The following is a 23,870-nucleotide window of genomic DNA, read 5'->3' as shown; positions in this document are numbered from 1 at the left end:
TTTTCACGTTTACTTTTCTATGCATTATTTTTCCCGCTATATTCGCTTTTTTTTACTTAATTAACACAATATCTACTTCATATATATATTTTTTTATGAGTTTTTTTTTTTTGGCCTGTCTTCACGCATTTATTTTTCTTGCGCATAAAAAGTTATGTTTAATTTTACATTTTATTGTATTTTGGACATAGCTTTTATACTTTACTCGAAGCGTATTTTCTTCTTGTACATGGCTGACATTTTTATGCGCTGCTTTTTTTTCTTCGGTTTTTTTTGCGCCACATTTACTCGCTTCTACGTTTATTTAATACTAAATTTACTCCTTATTATAATTTACGTTTGTTTTTTCTTTACGTAATACTTTTGTTTTCTTTTCTTATAATTAATTTTGCGCATTGCTTTTATTTACATCGCTAACCTATACCGTACATTTTACGTTTTTATTTTTTTCACGCCCTATATTTACGCTTCTCCTCCTTTAAATCGTTATTTTTTCACGTTTACTTTTTTATGCATTATTTTTCTCGCTATATTTGTTTTGTTTTTTTTTACTTAATTAACACAATATCTACTTTATATATAATTTTTTTTATGATTTATTTTTCTTGCGCATAAAAAGTTATGTTTAATTTTACATTTTTTAGTATTTTGGACATAGCTTTTATACTTTACTCGAAGCGTTTTTTCTTCTTGTACATGGCTGACATTTTTATGCGCTGCTTTTATTTCTTCGTTTTTTTCATGCGCCACATTTACTCGTTTCTACGTTTATTTAATACTAAATTTACTCCTTATTATAATTTACGTTTTCTTTTTCTTCATGTCATACTTTTGTTTCCTTTTCTTATAATTAATTTTACGCATTGCTTTTATTTATATCGCTATCCTTTACCGTACATTTTACGTTTTTATTTTTTTTTTTTTGCGCCCTATATTTACGCTTCTCCTCTTCTTTAGCGTTTTTTTTTCACGTTTACTTTTTTATGCATTAGTTTTCCCTCTATATTTGTTTTTTTTACTTAATTAACACAATATCTACTTTATATATATTTTTTTATGAGTTATTTTTTCGCCTGTCTTCACGCATTTATTTTTCTTGCGCGTAAAAAGTTATGTTTAATTTTCCGTTTTATTGTATTTTGGACATAGCTTTTGTACTTTACTCGAAGCATTTTTTCTTCTTGTTCATGGCTGACATTTTTATGAGCTGCTTTTATTACTTAGTTTTTTTTATGCGTCACATTTACTTGTTTTTACGTTTATTTAATACTAAATTTACTCCTTATTATAATTTACGTTTCCTTTTCATATAATTAATATTACGCATTGCTTTTATTTATATCGCTAACCTTTACCGTACATTTTTCGTTTTTATTTTTTTTACGCCCTATACTTACGCTTCTCCTCTTTTAAAGCGTTTTTTTTTTCACGTTTACTTTTTTATGCATTATTTTTCCCGCTATATTTGTTTTTTTTTACTTAATTAACACAATATCTACTTTATATATAATTTTTTTCATGAGTTATTTTTTCGCCTGTCTTCACGCATTTATTTTTCTTGCGCATAAAAAGTTATGTTTAATTTTACATTTTATAGTATTTTGGACATAGCTTTTATACTTTACTCGAAGCGTATTTTCTTCTTGTACATGGCTGACATTTTTATGAGCTGCTTTTATTTCTTCGTTTTCTTATGCGCCACATTTACTCATTTCTACGTTTATTTAATACTAAATTTACTCCTTATTATAATTTACGTTTTTTTCTTCTTCATGTAATACTTTTGTTTCCTTTTCTTACAATTAATTTTACGCATTGCTTTTATTTATATCGCTAACCTTTACCGTACATTTTACGTTTTTATTTTTTTTACGCCCTATATTTACGCTTTTCTTCTTAAGTGTTTTTTTTTTTCACGTTTACTTTTTTATGGATTATTTTTCCCGCTATATTTGTTTTTTTTACTTAATTAAAACAATATCTACTTTATATATATTTTTTATGAGTTATTTTTTCGCCTTCACGCATTTATTTTTCTTGCGTGCAAAAAGTTATGTTTCATTTTATATTTTATTGTATTTTAGACATAGCTTTTATACTTTACTCGAAGCGTTTTTTCTTCTTGTACATGGCTGACATTTTTATGCGATGCTTTTATTTCTTCGTTTTTTTATACGCCACATTTACTCGTTTTTACGTTTATTTAATACTAAATCTACACCTTATTATAATTAACGTTTTTTTTTCTTTATGTAATACCTTTGTTTCCTTTTCTTATAATTAATTTTACGCAAAGCTTTTATTTATATCGCTATCCTTTACTGCACATTTTATGTTTTTATTTTTTTGCGCCCTATATTTACGCTTCTCCTTTTCTAAAGCGTTTTTCTTTCACGTTTACTTTTTTATGCATTATTTTTCCCGCTATATTTGTTTTTTTTTTTACTTAATTAACACAATATCTACTTTTATATTTTATTTTTTTTATGTGTTATTTTGTCGCCTGTCTTCACGCATTTATTTTTATTGCGCATAAAAAGTTATTTTTTAATTTTAACATTTATTGTATTTTGCGTGCTGCTTTTATATATTACTCAAGTTACGTTAAGATTTTATATGCTTTCATGAGACAAATTAATTGTTTTTATTTACTTATATCGTGATTTTTTTCCCACAAAGGGAGTCCATGTTTTCAAAAATGGCCTTAACACGTTTAAAAAGACTCAAATATTTTCTGGACGAAACTACTGTTTTTTGCTTTAATTCTGAAGAATTTGCTGTCTTATTGTTGAAAATGTTTTAAGTCTTAGTGCAATTTCTTTTCAGTATACGAAACTAATCACACCGGACAAAAAATTAGTCAATCTTAGTGAAATCATGAAAAACAGCATTTTATAGCATGTAACACCGCTTCATCTGGTCGATTCGATAATCACCTGGATTCGGTTCGGAAGTGAGTTCCACAAGGTTTTGCAGGTACGTCGAATTCAGTTCAAGACTCTCGCTGAGGATTTAACCGCTTAAATCCACCAAATTGCGAGGATGCTGATTTCGGCGCTTTACCCGTTATTCCAACACGTCCCTCAAATTTTCAATGGGGTTGAACTCGGGTGACTTTGCCTGCCATACGAGAGAGTGTCTGAGTGTTCGTTCATAAAATCAGTCACATATTCTTCCAGCCCTATGAACTTTGCTGTTGTCATCTTGAAAAATAGGGATGTCGGCACACTCTTTTCATAAAGATGTTGACTGAAAGGCATCATCTGATTATCCAGAATACTCAAATAAACATGCTGGTTCGTGTTAGTGGTCTCCTTAGTGAGGGAGCCCCATGGATAATGAGAAAAACTCCCCGAAAATATGACAGACTAACCTTCTACTTGAAATTGACCTTGCGCAGTCAGGATGAAATACTTCATCTGCTCTCTGTTGTACTCGATGACATGCGCCTTTTGAATAAAGGCAAAAACGTGATTGGTCATACCATAAATCATTCGAACAGTCAGCAAGTGCCTTAGCGAGCAATGGCTGCTTATGAGATGTTTGACTCCAAAAGTTCATTGCATGCCGCTCTCGTCGCAATGTTTTCTCACTAACAGTTTGGAATGGACATTCATTTACTTACCTTCATTCAATTCCTGTTGGGTTTGGGAGAGATTCTGATTGAGAAGTCACGAAACACGTCTCTGATCCCTTTCATGCAGAATCTTTTTCCGACCACAATCCTGACGTCTTTTTCGTGACCACATGTATTACACCACTGCTTGTAGACACGTTAACAGTCGGAATTGAAAAACCAAAATATCCAGCCACTTAATTCACCTTATGACCATGGCCATGGCCAAACACAATTTCTCCGTTTTGCCACTCTATTACATCCTTACACTTACCTATATTTACACATAATTTCACTTCAGAAAAAATATCTCGCTGATAGCTACTTGACTTTGATCGCGTTGAAGCAGTTGAGCACATTATTTGACCACTGCGTCTTCTAACGAAACCTAAAGATTCATCGCGGTGATTGGCGCTTGGGTGACTAATTTTTTGTCCGGTGAGCTTATGTTTTCTACTTCCTTTTAATTGCATACTCTTTTTGTTTGCTTGAAAATTTATATCAATGCTGGATAATATTAACGCGAAAATTATTAAGCTCTTCTCTTATATTGCTTACCTTTACAAAGCTAAGATGTCAAGTCTTGTTTGAATTTGTCTTTCATGAAGTTTTCAACAGCTGAAAAAATATCACATATTGATTATTCATTCTGAAGTTGCATAACCACTTATGCAACATTATAGGAATATTTTAATTGCTTTGTAAGGACATAAAGGGGATGGGGGGTTTGTGATTTACTAATTTTATGAGTCATGCTTACGAAAGTCATCTAAATCACTATCTTTTAAATTTTTCCTATAAAATATCAGTTGAATTAACTTCAAATTTAAAAAAAGAAGTTTGAAAAAAGAAAAAAAATTAGACAATAATTGCTGTTATGTGTTTTGGAACTTTAACAGAAAAACAGAACTAATGAATACTATTTACAAACTTTTATAAAATGAATTGAAATATCTACTAATTGTATTTTTTGAATAGTTACCTCATTTTTTTTTTAATTCTAAAATTTGATTACTTCATGAAGAGCTAAAATTAGAGCAAGATAGTGCTTTGTTTCTTTCTCATTTAAGCATAGGACGTGATTTGCTTATTTTCAGTGACGCTAACAATGAAAAATATCAAGTCAAAAATTTTTATGTAAAAAGTTAATATTGTAATAATTTTTAAGTAGTTTCCGCACTATTTCTTAACCTTACCATTTGAAAAAGGTGTCAAACATACAAAGGAAGGAACATTTCAGCTTAATATTTTCTGGAACAACGTTATCTTGAAAAGAATTAGAAATTCCAATTTTTATCTACTCAATTATTCATTAAACTAAATAATACATTATCGTTTGTTTTCTCAGTTTGATCTTTATTAAAATATAAAAAAAGAGAATGCTGCAGGCACTTTCAACTTTTATAAAACTCTTTGGAGTACGTATTTGTTTCGGAACTAAGTAATATTTATTTTTGAACTAGAGCAGATTTTATCAGAACAGAATAATACAGACAATCATCTCGGATTTGCACCCATACAAGAATGGTCAGAACTATTTTACTGCCTAAGGTTGCAAAAAATCGGTTTAAATAGTTTAATTTATTGTATGCAGTTTTCAAAGGCAGTTAATAAAATGAAACCGAACGAAAATTCTATACTTACAGCAAAAGTGATTCTTCAAATGTGATTCGATTCGATAGGTCAGCATCTAAGTATGTCCAGCAGTTCCCAAACTCGATTAATCATATTTAAATCATCCAAACAGGTCTTAATCACTAGGACTACTGAGCAAAATAATCCTATAAAAACTAAAACATGTATTAAAATCACCTGTCATAAAGTGTTAAAAATTATTCATTTCGTAGAAGATCGGAAGCAAACTTGGAAAATTTAAACTATTTAAAAATTAAGTGCAAGAGGCATGCAAGAACGAATGATGGAAGGAAAACTGAAAAACAAACGAAGACAATGGGAATAATAAATGAGGAAATATAAGTCAAACTAAATGCAAACATTAAAAAAACCACCACAAACCAATAAAAGAAACACAAAGAAAAGACGAAAAATAAACAGCTATGGACAATTGAAAGAGAAATATAATGAAAAGACGAAAAAGAAATCAGCGTGAAAAAAAAAAGAAATAAGCAATAAAAAAACGGAAACAATGTAAAACGAGGAAAAAAAAAATTCAAAAATGGAAAACAATGAAAAACTTAAAACTAACAACGAAAAAGGGAACACAATAAAAGAAAAAAAGCAAACAATGAACAACCGAAAAACGAGCACAATTAAAAGACGAAAAACTAAGCACCATGAATAAAGTGAAAACAATATACCATAAGCAAACAGAAAAGAAACATATTGAAAGAGCAAAAAAAAAGCGGAAAACACCAAGAACTGTGAACAAAAAAAAGCACCGTGAACAAACACATTGCGAATAAACACAAATACATTGAAAATGCAAGAACCGAGATATCATGAACAAAAGCAACAACAAAAAAAAATGGATAACAAACAACGAAAAAATGAAAGAAAAAAACTCCAACTGAAAACCGGAAAATACCATGAATAAACTGAAAACACAATGAAAAGACGAAAAACAAAACACCGTGAACAAACGAAAAACCAAATACAATTAAAAGGTCAAAAGAAAACCCCTCCACGAGAAATGGAAGACGAACAAGATGAAATACCAACAACAAATGGAAAATAAACATAATAAAAAAATTAAAACAAAAACAATGGAAGCACTGAAAATGAACACTAAGAAAAGGAGATAAACAAAACACCAGGAATAAATGGAAGAGAAACACGAAATCGAGATGAAAAGAAAAACGCCAATGACCTTCGGAAAACCAATGATAAAGTGAAAAATAGACACCAAAACCAAACTCACCGAAACGAACTAAAATATGGCTAAATGGAAGGAAATGAACTTAAGAGAAACTAAAAAAGAAAAAAAAACCCGGATAAATGAATAAGTGAAAAATCGAACACCAAAAAGCAGAACCTTGAAAAGATGAGGAACAACTAGAATGGAAAAAGGAATGGAAAATAAAGAACTAGAATGGAACTAGAACTAGAATGGAAAATAAATTTCACGGGAACGTATTAAAACATGGAAAAATGTATTAAAGAAATATAGCAGTGATAAAAAGTTTACAGAAAAGGCGTTAAAGATTAATCTAAATGCATAATTCAAGTGGCTGTAACAAAAATTGATAAATTCGAGTCAAAAATTTACAGGAACGTAAATTACCGTTAAAATACACAGATGGGCGAATAATTAAATAGACGAAAACTATAAAATTAAATAGACGAATCCACAAAAAAAAGGGGGACAATGCAACAATAAACGCGAGAAAGAATAAACGTTTGAACAAAAATGTTAAAAACCGGAGAAAAAAACTCGACTTAACTTGGTTTATTGTTTTTAACAACGCAAAAACTATTTTACTTCTTTAGAATTATGGATTATTAGAATCGCATTAGGTACGTTACGTAACTTAAAAAAAAGGGAAAAAAGAAACCTTTCTTATCAAACAGTAAAAGCTTACCTTATGTAAGGAAATACATACCTTCATGTGAATACGTAAAACAGTAAGTGGAACTGGCCTATCAAGTCGATCATAAAATCGAAATTAACACTTACCAATATTATTCTAATATTAAAATACTAGCAGATACACTTTTTTCTTTGGATCCTGAAAAACAACCCTATTTAAACAATTGAAAGCTTTCAAATAAACTTAATATAACTCATTAAAACTTAGAGGATTTAATAAAACAATACACAATATATCAATAAAACTTTTACCTGAATAAAAGAATGTAATTTAACTATTCTTGCGGTAAAGCTTATCTTTAAGCTTTACCAAGGACTGTTTACACCATTCCTTCTAAGCTTGCCTAATAATGCATAGTATATAAGTTTGGTATCTATTTAGTACATTCATTTGGTATCTAATTAATCTGTGTTACATTTGAGTTTTTACTTTTATTAATTACTGAGCAATTTTAACTTTTCCTATGAGTTACTTAAACAATTTTCTTTTCTTTCACGATACTTTTAATTTTGCGCATAATATTTAACGTCTTATTTTTCCTTATATGTTTTATTTTATCGTTAATTTTACACATTACTTTTCTTTATGGGTTACTATAATTCTTTCATTTTTATGCATTCTTTTTAAAGTTTATTGCAACGCCTTACTTTTCTCTTACGACTTTACTTATGTATATTTTTTTCAAGTTACTTTTCTTGTTGCGTTACTTTATTTTTCTAAGCGTTATGTTTACTTTAATTCTGCTTTACTTTTACGCTTTTTTTCTTAAGCTTTCATTTAAGAAGTTTTCTTACCTTGGACGTAACTTTTAAATTTGCCCATTATTCAGTTTTTCGCCTTACCTCTTTTATGCGTTTATATTTTTATGCGTTTACATCTTTATGCGTTACTTTTCTTTTACGCGTTTACTTTTCATACGCATAAATTTACTTCTATGTGTTACTTTCACTCATTTATTTTTTCTGTGTTACTCTTAAGCTTTATTTTTCTTTTACGAGTTTACTCTAATGCATAACTTTTAAACGTCATTTTGCTCAGCGGGAAACTTTTCCTTTTCCCGTGCGTTACATTTTCAAGTCTATTTTTCTTGTGCATTATTTTTAATTTAGCACGATATATATTACAGTTTTATTTCACTTTATGCGTTAAAGTTTTTTGTAAATTTTATTTATTATTTTCCGAAGCGTCTTTCCTTTTTTCAATTTGCTTATTTTACGCACTTTTTACTTTATATCTTCTACTTTTTCCTGTATGTCTTAATTTTTTATGAGTTTCTTTTACTTTTTTATGCGTTACATTTACGCTTTCTACACTTCAATTTATCTCATTACATTTCTCATGCTTTACTTTGCATGCTATTCTATGCGTCATTTTTACATGGTTATTTTTTATACTTCACTTTTACACGTTGTTCTACTTCAGTCACTTAATATTTTAATACGCTTTATATTTAAGCCTCTACTTTCTAAAGCGTAACTTAAGAGTGTTTAATTAAGCGGTTTTAAATAAATTTTATTATGCATCTTTTTCTCTGATGTGTTTTTAATAATTTTCGCAAATTTTATGCTTTACAAAAAAGTAAAGCGTAAGGCTTACTTTACTTACTATATATATCATTTATAGATTTTTTAAAAAAATATTTTATGCTTTACTTTTTATAACGTGTTATTTTTTCGAGTTTTCTTGTCCACGTATTATTTTTTCCTCTTCTCTACGTATCTTTTATGCGTTCACATTTCCTCAGCTCTAAATTAACGCGTTTATTTTCTCTTGCGTTACTTTTGCGTGCATATCATTCTTATAACTTACTTTTTAGCGCATTACTTTACGCATAGTTTTTAGGCATTTATTTTTCTTTGTAAAAATTTTAATTAAATTTTAAGCGTTATTTTTCTTTTTTAAATTTTCCGTGCTTCACTTTTCTTTAGCGGGCAATTTTATGGGTTAATTTTCCTTATGCCTTCCTTTTACTTTTAAGTGCTATACGCAATAGATTTTACGTGTTTCTTTTCATCATGCAATTTGTTTCACATTTATTTTTCTTATATGTTTATAACTTTTTATGCTTTACTCTTACTCTGTTATACTTCTTATACATTAAAACGTTTACTTTCCATTAAGCGTAATATTTACACATTTCCTTTTCTTTTGCTTCTCTATCAGCACGGAATTTATTTATTGTTTGCCTGATTAAATGTTGTAAATGGTACTAAGAGCATTATTACTGCTTGTTCAAAAGACAAACAATTTTTGTATGTTTAAGAAATTATTCACTAAATTCAATTTGATATATTTATTTCATAATACCTCGATGCGACTTGATTTGTGAAATCTGAAAACGAATCCCAAAAGTGCTATTCACCATTTTTCGTAAGACTTGTTAGTCGAAAGATGAATCGTTTCATATTTCAAGTATTCAACATGTGGTATTGAAATTACCTTGATAGTTCTTATCAAATATCTACCTTAAATTATTCTCTCATATTTCAATATCTCTGTCTTCTTTATTATTCCAATAACATCGACTCTCTACGATGATGAAAAAAAAATGACCGATTCCTTCACATACTTATAAAAAATTTCCATGAAGCCAAACATTACAGGTTTAAGACAATTCAATAACATTTTAATTTAAATTTATTTTAACTCATTCAGTTTACTTAATATTTTCTTCAATCTCTTTACTTATTACTGATATATATGGTTTTATATTTTCATATGTTTCACATTACTCTTCAGACTTTACGCTAAATTTTGTACTTGACTTTATACTTTACATTATAGTTTATATTTCTCGTTTTACTTTACATTTTACACTTCACTTTATATCTTAAGCTGTAAATTATACTTCACGTTTTATTTAACCTTCTGCTTTAGTTTACTTTACTTTTTTCTTTATATTTTACTCTTTACTTTAAACTTTATATTTTACACGTAATTTTAAACTTGGTTTAATCTTGGTCTTACATTAGTTTCAGTCAAAATTAGACTAGACTAGTCAAAACTTAGTCTTACATTATATTTTAATTTACACTATAATTTATACTCTATCGTTAACTATACTTTCTACCTGACACGCATCTTACTTTACATTTAACTCTACGCTTACATTTTAGTGTACACAATTTTCACATTATGCTTTCCGCTTTTTACTTTACGCTTTACTTTACATTTTATGATTTAATTTATATACCACATTTTGTTTTACTTAATACTTTGTTTTAAACTAAGCTGTACTTTTTACTATATTATACTTTAGTGGCTTCTTTACTTTACACTTTCCTTTTTATTATATTTCAAAAATATAATATACTTTCTACCTTACGCTTTGCTTTATAGTTCAATATTTACTTTATTTCATTTTTTACGCATTGCAGTTTTTTTTTATATCTTCTGCTTTATATTATTCTCTATTTTATTTTATATTTAACGCGTTATTTTACACTTTTACTATATATTACACGCTTTACTTGAGTTTACACTTTATTCGTTTTACGAGTTTGTTTATGTTTTACACATTACTTTACGATATACTTTCTACTATGCTTTACTTTTTTTTCCATATTTCCCTTTTTATTCTTTTAGATTTTTACCATCCCCTTTTTACTTTAAGCTTTACTTTCATATTTTGCGCTTTCAGTTACTTACGCGTGACTCTTTTTTAAATTTATTTTTTGCTTCACTATATATCTCACTCTTTACTTAACACTTTATCCTATACTTCATATATTACGCTTTAAATTTCCCTGATACTTCAAACTTTACTATTCTTTATTCTCTGTTACAATTGCTACTCAATGTATTAAGTATTACTTCATATTAGGCTTTCTTTTTACTTCATTAAATATTTTACACCTTATATTTTCGCTTTACTTTATGTTTTATGCATTTATTGTATGCAATTTTTATTTAGCGCTTAATATTAAATTTTATTCTTTATTTAATTGTACGCTTAACTTCATACTTTGATTACGCATCATTTATTATTTAGACGATGTAGTAAGACATTTGCATATGAAATTCATTGATCATTTTTCACGCAAAATTAAGCCATATTCGAAGATACGACAAAATGACTTCTGCTTATTTATAAACAAGATTTTTCTTTATTTTTTATCGCATTTTAGGACAATTATGATAGTATTAAGTTCAATTAATTTTATTATTCGCTACATTGCAATTTATTTAGAAACAGCTTTATTTTAATTGGAGAATGTACCATTTTTTATCGAGACATTTCAATAAAACTTAAATTATTTAATACTACAGGGGATGAATCACGAAATGGTTTTATTATCATTATTAGAAAACCTTATTCCCTATCACGACGCTAAAGTTACAATTGTTATTTATAATTCATTGATTAAAGTTTTTTAACCAATTTTTTTAAGTCTACGTCAAGATATTAAATGCTTTCAGCAGAAAAAATAATTATTTTAATCTGCTTATATCGTGGCTTTTTTCCGTTATGAAATTTCTTGTTTTTTTAAAAAATGGTTTTAACATAATTAGAAAGCCTCATACATTTTCTTGACTAAAAATACAGTTTTTTTATGTCGTTAATATATGTTGTCTCCTTTTCAGATATGTGGCAAGTCTTAAATGTAATTTCTTTTATGTATACGAAATTATGTTCGCTATTAATATATATATTCTTTTATAAACGCTGGTTAATAGGAAGATTAAATTCTTCTGACTTACCTTTAATAATCTAAGACATCGACTCTTGGAGGGATTTGTATACCATATAGTGTTCAAAACCTGAAAAAACACGACACATTGGTTAAAATTATATAAATATTTATGCAACACTATAGAAACCTTTCTATTTTATATTTTATTTTATAACCGTCGTTGAACAGCCGACTGAATTTTTGGGTTTATGAATACAAATGTTCAATTCCATAGCCTCGTAATTTCGAACCCAATCCAGAAGACAAGGAAACTCCTGGATCAAGTATTGGGAGAAATTTGCCTTGTTGGAAGACTCTGATGGAACAAACCCCCATTTGCATTATATGGAGAGGAAGAACACGAGAACCTCCCACGGTTAGCCAGACGGCAAGGGGAATCTAACCCACGATCTGTCTACCACTGAGGATATATCACGTCAGCACAGTGGTCGGTGCAAGCGGGATGCGGAATTCGTATCGACCAGTCATCGCCGGGATCGAACCCCGGTTCATCTCACTGAAAGGCGAACGCTCTATCCCCTGACTCATCTCGGCTTCATAGGGACCTTTCAAACTTTATGACATAAGAGGGATGTAGATTTGTGATTTACTTTCTTTTTTGTGACAAGTAGCACGCGGGAAACGAGCAACGCCTACGTAAGGCATTTAAATCACATCATTTTTAAAAATTAAAAAAATAAATAAAAAGTAGAACAATGATTGAGGGAAAATTACAATTAAAATTACTTCACATTTAAAACAGAAGTTCAGTACGAATAAGGAAAAAGTTGGACACAAATCGCTTTTATGTTACCATTTATAACCATTTCACGAAAATCAGGAAATATTTCTAAAGAATATTCTTCCCAAACTTTTATAAAATCAATTGAAATACCCTACCTAATGTTTTTAGCTAAAATTATATTACTTCAGGAAAACTCAAAGTTAGATCCAGGTGGTGTGTTGTTACTTTCTTACGTAATCATAGGATAAGATTTGCTTGATTTTTGTGACTAGGAGTGAGGGGGGAGAGAAAGGGGCCAAAAGTTGAAAAAAAAAGCAATACTTTATTTGTATATGTCTCCATATACGAGTAAATCAAAATATTTTCTTTTTTATTTCTAAAGATGGTTCATTATGGAGATATTATTCTCCAAATATTATTTTCCATGGTAAATTTTTAGTTGCTTTTGTACTTATTTTATCCTAACGATTGAAAAAAGAAGGTATCAAACATTTCAAAGACGGAATCATTTAAAAAAAAATGAAAAAGTTTAAAATTCCTGCATTTCACCGTATTAGCTGAGTTTATGACTTTGACATCACATTGAACCTAATTATTACTTAAAGTAGCTTTTTATTACTTAAAGTAGGTTTATTTTCTAGAACCACGTTATTTTGAAAAGAATTAGAAATTGCAATTTTTATTTACGTTATTTAAAGATCAAGCGCCGACCAACCTGTGTAAGAGTTAGGGAATTACTGTTGCATCAGAAAGGTTATGGGTTCGAATCACGGACAAGGCATGGAAGTTCTTTCCTTCTCTGTACTATCGGTCCTTACTGAAGGAGCAACGTTGGCCCACCTAATAAGGTACCCATGAAAGAGTAGCCAACAAATCTGCCAGGTGCCTGTATGACCTAGGCCATTATCAAGGTAAGCATTGGAGAAAAAAAATTAATGATCAAGCTAAAATTTGTCTTCTCAATATGGTCTCAGAGAAAAATTTACAAAACGAAAACGTCCCAAATACTTCAACTTTTGTAAATATTTCTTCGCAACCGAATAGGATTTACTTCTGAATTTCAACGCTTTTATCTTTTTTTGAAAAACAAACTGTTGTGCAATTTTTTGTTAAATATTTATAGCCTTATAGTAAGGAACAATTAGCCACGAAATTAATGTTTTTGTGAGATAATTAGTTAATAACACTTAACAGTATAAAAAAATTATCATATCAAATCTAGTAAACAATTTGCAAAAAAGAATTCAAATACTTCTTTTTTAAAGGGCGTTGAAAATTTTTGCTTTGCTAAGTGGCTGATTAGGACCCTAAGATCTGATCAATTAATTATATTTTTTCTCTTATGTTGGCTTTTCCTCTTTACCAACTTTAAGCTCTTGCGAAGTATAGTTTTATACTTAATTGTTACTCACAGTTCCAGTTATTCACGGCGTGTTTAAATATGCTACTATTGAAAAATTAATAGGAAAATTGCACAGTTGGTATATTTAAAGGCAATATGTAAGACATAGTTTTAATGCCGTGATGGTTCAGGGGATAGAGTGCTGGCCTTCCAATGAGGTGAACAAGGTTCGAATCCCGGTGATGGCTAGTCGATTCGAATTCCGCACCTAGCTCGCATCGATCACAGTGCTGGCGTAAAGTATCCGAAGTGGCAGACGGATCATGAGTTAGTTCGTAAGTCCAACATTGGGTCGATTGTACAACGATGGTTATAAAATAAAATTGTAAAAGGAGTCACGTTGGCTCAGCAAAAAAAAAAAAAAAAAAAAAAAAAGAATTTCCTCTTGGTTTCTTGGGTTCGATGACTGGTTTATATGGGTTCTACTCCCGGCTTCCACCGACCAGAAATTTTAAATAAAATATCATCATAATGGAATGGGTCATGTGTTAAATCACTTTACCGTTGGGCTAATCATAAAAGGTTTTCATGGTTTTTCTCGTGATGTAACGTTTGCGGTTTTCTGTGTATGTGAAAAGATATATTCGATATTTGTTGTCATTAAATGGAACTTCGGGAAATATGTTGAAAGAATCTTCCCAAACAATTAATAGGAACAGTTTGATGCAGAAATGTCACATTTGGAAAAAATAAAGTGTAACTTGTTGCTATATTATCCCAAATCTTTTCTTTATAAAATGATAAACATATAAATACTGGTAATTTAATAAATTTATCAACCTTGTGGTTTAAAATATAGTGACATTCTATTAACAGGTCTTAATAAACAAATATTTAATATATGAAGACTATTTTTCTCATTTGTAATGTATACCAATGTTAAGGAGTTTAAAAATAATTTTACCTTTAGATAAAATTCTACAGATTTTTAAAGAAAATTTTTTATCTTACATTTCATATTTCAATTTTTAAATAATGGCAATCACGCAATCTACAGAATCAACTACATATATTTTTTTCTAAGAAGGATAAAATTGTTAGGATAGTTTTCGGTATCCAATGTACAAATCGAATATTTGGTTTAGTAGTATAATATATAATAGGGAACAGTGCTTTAGCTATTCTTTTTCGAAAAAAAAAAAACACAAACCTATAAACTAGACAAGAACCTATAGCACTTAAACATAAAACAACAAATTTGTATTTTATCGTCAAACGTCAGCCCACGATAAGTGACAAAATGGTTCTTGTCAAAATAAGTTTTAGATAACTTTTGACCTATAAAGCATAAGTTAATATTTTACCTTTAAACATTAGCTCAATTTATATTAAAGCCTGGCGTTGAACATTGAATTCACTACCAGTCTCAGCTACAATATCCGATCAAGCATTGGGACAAATTAGTCTTAGTGAAGAAATTTTTGATGAAATTAGCCAACATTTGCGTTACATGGAGAAGAAAACCACGAAAACCTCCAATGGTCAGCCCGGCGGCAAGTGTATAACATTAGCTCATTGCAGTAAGTCGTTAGTCTGTAAAAATGAGGGGAAATTTTATATCTTCCATAAGCATTGCTCGTTATCTTCCCTCTTTGTCAGAAAAAAATAAATTTAGAAGTTTTCGTTACATTTGTAAAAAGATAAAAATTGATGTAGCATGAAGTTGAAATTCTTAATAAAACTATCGGTCTTACAAAATACTGATCAATTCTATTTAGTAACTTAATCCAGGGGTCTGTCCAGACATTTTGTGAAAGGTCCGTTTTTCGTGAAATTGTGAAAAAATTACTCACATTCTTTCAACCAGGGTCCGCTTTTATGAATTTGTGCAAATAGGGGCCGTTATTGCAAAAGAAAATTTTTTCATAGAGTTTTTAAATTGTATAGACATACAAGATTATGCTCAACACTGTAAAATTGTAATTAAAAAAATAAAAATTTTAAAAAATAAACAACAATTGCTCCTTCTAAATTAGAGATGCAACATACAAATATTTGGTATTTAGCCTATGCTGTTGAACGCAGAATATTAATTTCGGATGAATAATGGAAGAATCGTCTGCCGAAGACAAAACTTAATTCGTTTACATCCGTCTTTCTTGTTTTCTGCCCTGGAAAGGGTTTATTCGATTAACAAAATAATAATGAAGATAAACAAATTTGTGAAGGGTCCGATTAAAAGAAAAATAATTTTGTGAAGGGTCCGTTTTTAAGTTAAAATATTTTGTGAAGGGTCCGTTTTTAAGTTAAAATATTTTGTGAAGGGTCCGTTTTTATGAAAAGATATTTTGTGAAGGGTCCGTTAACGGACCCAAATTTCTTCTAAACAGACCCCTGCTTAATCTCATCATAAAAACAATCTATTTTGTAAAATGTATGGGAAACAATTAGATTTCATATGAAGTAATAATTATTTCAAAAGGATTTTAAATAAAAAAAATGATTAATAAATTTAGTACCGTTGATTTGCATAATTGATATTCGTCTACTGGTATAATTTATATGTTTGAAAACAAATACTGTAAGAATTAGATTACATGAGCACTTTTATGACAAGTCTACGATAACCTAAGTTTGTCAGCTAAGCAAAACAAGTTATAGCTAACTTATGTTCTAAAAATCGCAAGCTAGAATTTTGCTTCCAAATGTCAGCGCATTGTACAAATTCGTTAACACACGTTAGCACCAAAAAGTAACGCAATCTCATCCAACAAAAGTAAGGAAAACTTTAGCTATTTTATAGCATAGAAACTAAAACTTGAATTTTGCAAAATTATCAAATAAAAAAGTTATGGTCAAAACATGCTTTAACTGATTCCTGATCAATAAACTACGTGTTAAAATTTCACCTCTACGCATTTGTTTCTTCATCAAAATCATAACATTAACGTAAATATTTGTTAGCGACAAAATTATAAAAACAACAATTACAAAAACATCTGCAAAATTATTTTTAACTAAAACAAATTTCAGCCAATTTATTATTTAGAAACTTCAATCTTGAATTTCGCGCTCAAATGTTTTCCCATTATAGAAAATTATAGGAATAATTCAAAAACAAGGTAGGTACTTATTTAACGCTGCATAATGGGCTATTGGCGACGGTCTGGGAAACATCCCTGAGAATGATCCGAAGGCATGCCATCGCAATTTTGATCCTCTGCAGAGAGGGCGACTCCCCTGATTTGGTAGCTCAATGACGTGCACATGAAGTCATGCACTCTTCGGTAGAACAGTTTAACAAGAACCGGTACCGTGCCCCCTCAGTCCCTACGCAGGCTGATCAAAGTGGTCACCTACCTGCTTAGTGACCGCAGCCAGAGATGCTTGACTTCGGTGTTCTACTGGGACCCGTGTCTTTACGATCAGACCACTGAAGGATTCCAAAAACAATCAAAGTTAAGTTTACCTTAATTTTTATACCAAGAAGCATTAAGTTTCTATTTTACCTCCAAAACTCACCCATTAAAAAAATTTTCATCGCAACGAAAATTTTCACTACAACGAAAGTCGATTGTAGTAAACTTGTGATCCGAACTACAGTTCGTTCACCAGGAGTTGGCACTTAGTTCTACCTCATCGGATGGAGAGTTAATTTTCGCGTGGGAGTAAGAGGAGAAACATTACCGCGCTTGAAATTGAAACGACCCTTAAAGCGTGCCCAAACGCAAACATCGAATTCTTTTTCAGTCACTTAATTCGCTTTATCCTCTGCTATTGTACGTTATTATTGTACTCTGCTATTATATCACAAAGGTCAAACTATTCACTCGAAAGAGAGAAATATCATCAAATTTATAAAATATTAATGTGAAAAAAATGTACATAAAGATTGCGAAAGAAATATTTTTGTCATATTCTCGCCAAATAGCAACCTTTTTCAGGATTGTTTACAAGCCTCTCCCAAAAAAAAGCGAATTAGTATCGCCGGATACCACGCGAAGAAGGCGGAACCAAGTGCCAACTCCTTGAGTACAAACTATAAAAATAATGGGATTTTAGTGCCGCATGTTAACAATGCTCATAATTAGGGACAGAGTTGGAAATCTGAAGAGTGTAGGAACTGTCAGGGGGCTTACTTATCTCACCTTTAAACCAAATTTACACGTTATATAAATACAAGATGCATTTGAAATATTCATAACATATGTAAGTTATGATATATTAGTAAATTTGAGCATGAAATAATTTCAATTTTCTTTATAAGACATCGCTCATAATCTTTCTCAAACTATGCCCGAAAAAGTGAGCAAATCCCTTTCTGACTTTAGATGCTTTCGTTATAATTAAACGGTCCGAAAATATATTGAAGTTCTAGAGTTTAATTCTTACCAGATCTATGATGAATCCCAAAATACTACTCTCCATTATAAAGACAACATCCTGTCCTATAAAATGCAAAGTAATCAATAAGATTTGAATAAAATATCAGCCTTTTAAAATAATAATAAATTTGCAACACATATGAATATGTAGTCACTATTATTTATTTGTTCGAAGAAAAATTTCATTACAAAACTGCTATATGCGTTCAATTTTTTTCCATACCTCTGTCAATCTAAGTTAGCCCTCTAAACATAAGGATCAGTCGCCACCAGCCATAGGGAAACTGAATATATAAAATATGGCGATGGAACGAATGCCTGCCCCTGGAGCTTTTTTTTCACCAAAATTGCGCCATGTGCTCCAAAACCAATGATTTCGACTTCTTGTAATAACGCGAGAGAGATGCTATTTTCACCGAAATTTTCATTCCAAGCTATCTTGTTGGTTTTGTATCTAATGCAAAGTGCGTGTACCAGAAAGCCTGCTGGGTGAAACTAAACGAATTTTAAAGCACAGGGAGACATCTATGATCAAGAATGCGACTTCAGACACACACGTCGAAGCCCGTTTGAAGGGTGGATCCAATCATACATCTACTGATCATAATTTTGACCTGAACCAGAGAACTATATTTCCAATTCAGTTCCTCTAGAAGCATGATTTGTTAAGGAAACATGGAGGATTCTGTGACCCGTCAGATTTAACGTGCACTAGTCACCATTTACTGTACGGGGAGCTTTTGGTGGTTAGGAATTGAATTCACGATCACTTGGACATGGGTTTGCAGGGCTCGAAAAAACTCAAAAATTTTACCCGTCCCCGAGGACGGCTTGCCCAATGTACCCGTCCTCCTTTGAAACTAACCCGTAGCTTCTAAATAAATGAAAATATAATTTTCTCTTATTTATTACTCTCCAATGATTTACAGGGGTTTCTGCACAGAAATCTGAAATCGGTTTTCCATTTAGGTAGACATTCATGATTGCGTTTAACGCTTTTTGCTTAAGACCAGTACGTATTGTGTTTTTTTGTAAGCTCATCGTTAGAAGTACAAATGCACAATCACAAGCAACTTTTCTCTTGTTTACCGATTACGTTAGCATGAGCATTTGGTCTGACCAAGGAATTAACGGGATTTCTAGATTAGAGGGTTATTTTAGAAGTGAGGCGCTAGACTCTTCCAAGATAATAAAATTTGAAAATGTGTCACGAACATTAACGTGAAAATGGCCGTCCACGCGGACGTCGGATTCGAGTAATTCGTTGTCCGCTGGGAATTTTTGACCGCCGAGGACGGGCGGTATTTCGAGCCCTAGTTCAACGCTCTATCAACTTCATTCGTAAACGTTACAAGATTGCATAAAAAAAATTTAATGACGAATAAAACTATTCTTTTTTTAATCCTCCCCACTTGCGGCAATACGAAAAAGCGAGATTTACAGTGATTAAGGTTTCTTTACAGAATTATAAATTTTTTTTATTAGAATTAAATTCTAAATTACTACTTTCAACGGCGATTTTATTCAAGCGCATTTTCTAGGTCTTATTTTTGATAAACTTTTTCTATCATCGCTTTTTTCTAAAAATTTTTACTTTTAAGTTTTGTTTTAAGAATTAAGAATTATTTTTTTCCATTTTTTCTTTTTCCTTAATTTTTTTATTATGTCTGTTTATATTGCTGACGCTGTTTTTTTAACTGTTTCTACTACAATTTTAATCTTTTATGGCTAGTTTTTCCTGAAATTGTGGTAATATGAAAAACTGAGATTCTTAGAATTGTTTTTTTTTTCTTTTTTTTTTAATTCTTTACTTCGTACTGTCGTACTGTTTTAATCGTACTCGTGTTTTAATCGTACTGTTTTTTAGCATGTTATATAAGCTAACGTGAAACGTTGATAATTTGCTCAAAAATGCTTAATAAATGTAGACGAAAATTAAGTAAAGTATTTGTATATTCTTCTTACTTTTTTCCAGCCATTTAATAATTTCTATTAATTTAATTTACTTAATATTTAGGGAAAACTATGATAGTTTTTTCTCTCTTCATCGTTACAATTTTTTATAAGTGTTGATTGTCATAATTTGTTTTTTGTAAGACGCAGAATTTAGTTAATTTACGTCACACTAGAGCTGCCAATGGGCTATAGGCGACGGTCTGGGAAACATTTCCGAGGATGATCCGAAGACAAGCTATCACAATTTTGATCCTCTGCAGAGGAGATGGCACCCCCGCTTCAGTTGCCCAACGACCTGCACGCAAAGTCGAGCACTTTACGTTAGAACAGTTTAACGAGTACCAATACCGCACACCCTCGGTCCCTACGCAGACTGATTAAAGTGGTCCACCACCCACTTACTGACCGCAGCCAGTGATGCTTGACTTCGGTGTTCTACTGGGAACCAAGTCCTTACGATCAGTCCACTGCAGGACTCTAAGAACAATCAACGCAAAATTACCTTAATTTTCACCTAGAAAACGCAAGCTTTAATTTCACCTCCAGAAATTACCTCATTGAACAAAATTGTCATCTCAAAGGAAATTTTCATTATCCCATCAACCAAAATTAGTTTATAGAAAAAATAAGAGTAAGATAACTTTTGCTTTAAAATTTTGGAATAATGCTTTCAAATATCCATCCATTGTAGGAAATAGTTATCCTAACAGTCTCGTTAGTTCAACCAAAAATATAAAAAAATTATAGCCAAAATAAGTTTTAACTAATTTACTACATAAAAACTATGAAATGTTGCCCAAAATTGTAGAAAATTGTTGGCACAACAAGAAATTTCAATATCCCACCTAGCCGGGATAACCTGGTTGGTAGGGCACTGGGTCCATGTCCAAAAGGTCGTGGGTTCAATCCCCACCGGTCGAAAACTCCCCATGTAGTAAATGGTGACTGACGCACGTTAAATCTGTCAAGTCACAAAATCCTCCATGTTCCCATAACAATTCAAAACCTCTGGGGGTACTGGTCCAAGAGTGTCCCTTTCTTCTGGATTGGTTCAAAATTACAAGGCTACAGAGTTGAACATTAGTATAGTCTTAAACTTAAAATTGGATTGGCTGTTCAACGACGGATGTCATATCCCACCCAGGAAAAAACATGGATAAAACAATCTTTTACAAACTTTTAATCTAGAAAGAAATTTCGCCTCAAAACATAGGCTCACTTCACAAAATTGTTAGAGAATACGCTGCTTTAACAAAACTTATAACAAAACTAGCACTCCCACCAGGAAAACTTATGGCCAATACAAGTTTCTCAAAATCAATGGGCTCCAGATATGCGAAAATTCCCTGAAAAAATCACATGTCCTGCTCCTAGTGTTTAGACCTGGAGGGATGATACGAAAAACCCTGAAATCTGGAGTATATCTAGATGACAATACCTCATCTAGTTTAATCAATTGTCAAAATTTCAACTGACGATAAATTCTACTTGGTAATTCTACAAAAAAGTTTTGTTTTGCTTTGGCTATATTAATACAATAAAATACTGTCATTTACGGATATAATCATGTGAGCTGATGACAAAATTATATCTTTTCATTATTTTATTTTCTGGCTTTTAATTTCTTTTTAAAATTTATTTAATTATGTTTTCTTTCTTAAAACATATTTTTCTTCGCATTTTTATCTTTTAAACATCTATACATATGTATAAATAGCCCAATAAAGACAAAATGATAAAAATAAAGAAAAGAAAAAAAGGAAGGAAATTAAGAAAACTAATAAGTTTTATTTGCTGCGCATAAGCTGCAATTATATAGAACTCATAAAATAAGTTTAAAATATAGAGAAAACAGGGAAAATATTAAAGATTGATGAAAAGAGAAGAGGAGAAATTATTACAATAAAATATTTAAATATATATATATATATATATATATATATATATATATATATATATATATATATATATATATATATATATATATATATATATATATATATATATATATATATATATATATATATATATATTTAAAAGCCGGAAAACAAAAAGGATATATTTTCTTCATCAGCTCACACAATTATATCCTAAAAAAGGAGGCTATTTGCTATTTTTGCGGACATAATCGTGTGAGCTGATGAAGCGATATCTTTATTCATTATTTTTTCTTTAAAAAATCAGTCAAATTAGGCGTGAGATTCGAAACAAATAGCTCATCCAATATTAAAAAGACTCGTAACAAATTCATTCCATTATTTTTTCTTCTTTACTTTTCATTAATCTTTAATATTTTCCATATTTTCTGTTCATTTTTAACTTATGTGCATAGATATATATTGTTCAGGCACTCCATAGAAAAATCATACACACACCATCATTGCAGCAAAAAGGAATACACACAATTGTTATAGAGTCATTCCTTGAGCCATCATTTTAAGATAAATAAGAATACTCACTACATATTCATCTTCATAGCCTTCTTCATCATCTTGTTCCCCACTATTTGGATCACAATCTTTAACTAAGTACTTTAATGTGTTACTCAATGTTCCAAGTACTGAAAGACATTATAAGTTGCAATATAAGTACACAAAACAACTTACTTTTCAACGCAAAATTAAAAACACTTAGGTAAATCGCTGATGGCAAAACTTCTATACTCTAAAAAAAAAGACTTTCAAAAAACTGACAAAAATCCAACTAATTTAACATCTGCCAATTCAATAACAAAAAGCAACAATAATAAAAATTTAATAAATATCATTGTATAAACAAATATTTTCTGAGAAATATAAACCATTTTTGTTTCTAGGAGAGGGATTAAATGATGTATGAACTGAAAACTAACTTTTTGAAACAAAACACATTTTTTATACATCTCTGATGCAGTCAGGCACTTCTTGCACATTTGTGGAATAGTAAAGTGATTATATCGAATACTTCATAGTTCATTTACTATTTTCTTCAAGTTGATTACAGTAAACACTTGAAAACTACCTTTTGAATATGAAAAAAAGATTGAACATCGAATAAAGTTAAAACGTCAAGACTCATAAAAGAATTTTAATAGTTAAAAAGTATGGAAATTTTTTTTCTGCACTTGCACTTAGTGTATATTTTTAATCATACTCCACAAGAAAATTTTCCCCTTACTTATGAAAGTAACACAAAGCATTGAATGTATGAAATATGATACAATGCATTCAATAAAGGAGAAAATAAAAATTAAGAAATTGTTAAAATAAAATAAACGCCCATATAGGCGATAATACCAACTATTTTTTTTATGGATTACAATATATGTAAAACTTAATGACAGAAGAATTAGAATTGGTCATGCTGCACCAAACACAAATGTAACAATCATCAAAACTAACTAAATATGACTAGGTCTAAGTCATGATACCAGTACTTATTAATAAAAGGGACGCTCTGAGGTGTTGTCTTTTAAAGAAACACACAAGAGTAGAATAATTAAAATACCATATATCAAATTGCATATATCGAATTTTTGAACCCCTAAAATTTTACAAAAATCAGGGCCTCTATTTATACACCAGTAGTGAAGATGGACATTAATTGATGGACATTAATAGATATTC

At 30.3% G+C, this 23,870-nt stretch overlaps 1 long non-coding RNA gene across 2 annotated transcripts in view; it reads right to left on the bottom strand.

Moving 5' to 3' along the window:
- Positions 1-22,831, bottom strand: part of LOC147812523 (uncharacterized) — a 36,932-nt gene extending 14,101 nt beyond the window's left edge. The window contains exons 1-6 of one of the 2 annotated variants that reach the window (XR_015433249.1): positions 22,725-22,831; positions 18,317-18,372; positions 11,866-11,925; positions 7,416-7,507; positions 5,261-7,302; positions 4,175-4,234 (exon numbers count right to left, since the gene is read on the bottom strand). This is a non-coding gene — a long non-coding RNA (uncharacterized LOC147812523). The remainder of the gene's footprint in view (positions 1-4,174; positions 4,235-5,260; positions 7,303-7,415; positions 7,508-11,865; positions 11,926-18,316; positions 18,373-22,724) is intronic. The other variant, XR_015433248.1, reaches the window with a different exon arrangement.
- Positions 22,832-23,870: the final 1,039 nt, after the last annotated feature.

This window comes from Parasteatoda tepidariorum, chromosome 4 (assembly GCF_982258835.1).
Source record: "Parasteatoda tepidariorum strain Cologne lab strain chromosome 4, Ptep-v5.0, whole genome shotgun sequence".
Taxonomy (NCBI): domain Eukaryota; kingdom Metazoa; phylum Arthropoda; class Arachnida; order Araneae; family Theridiidae; genus Parasteatoda; species Parasteatoda tepidariorum.
The sequence above is the reverse complement of the archived record's forward strand: the minus strand, read 5'-3'. Positions and strand labels throughout refer to the sequence as shown.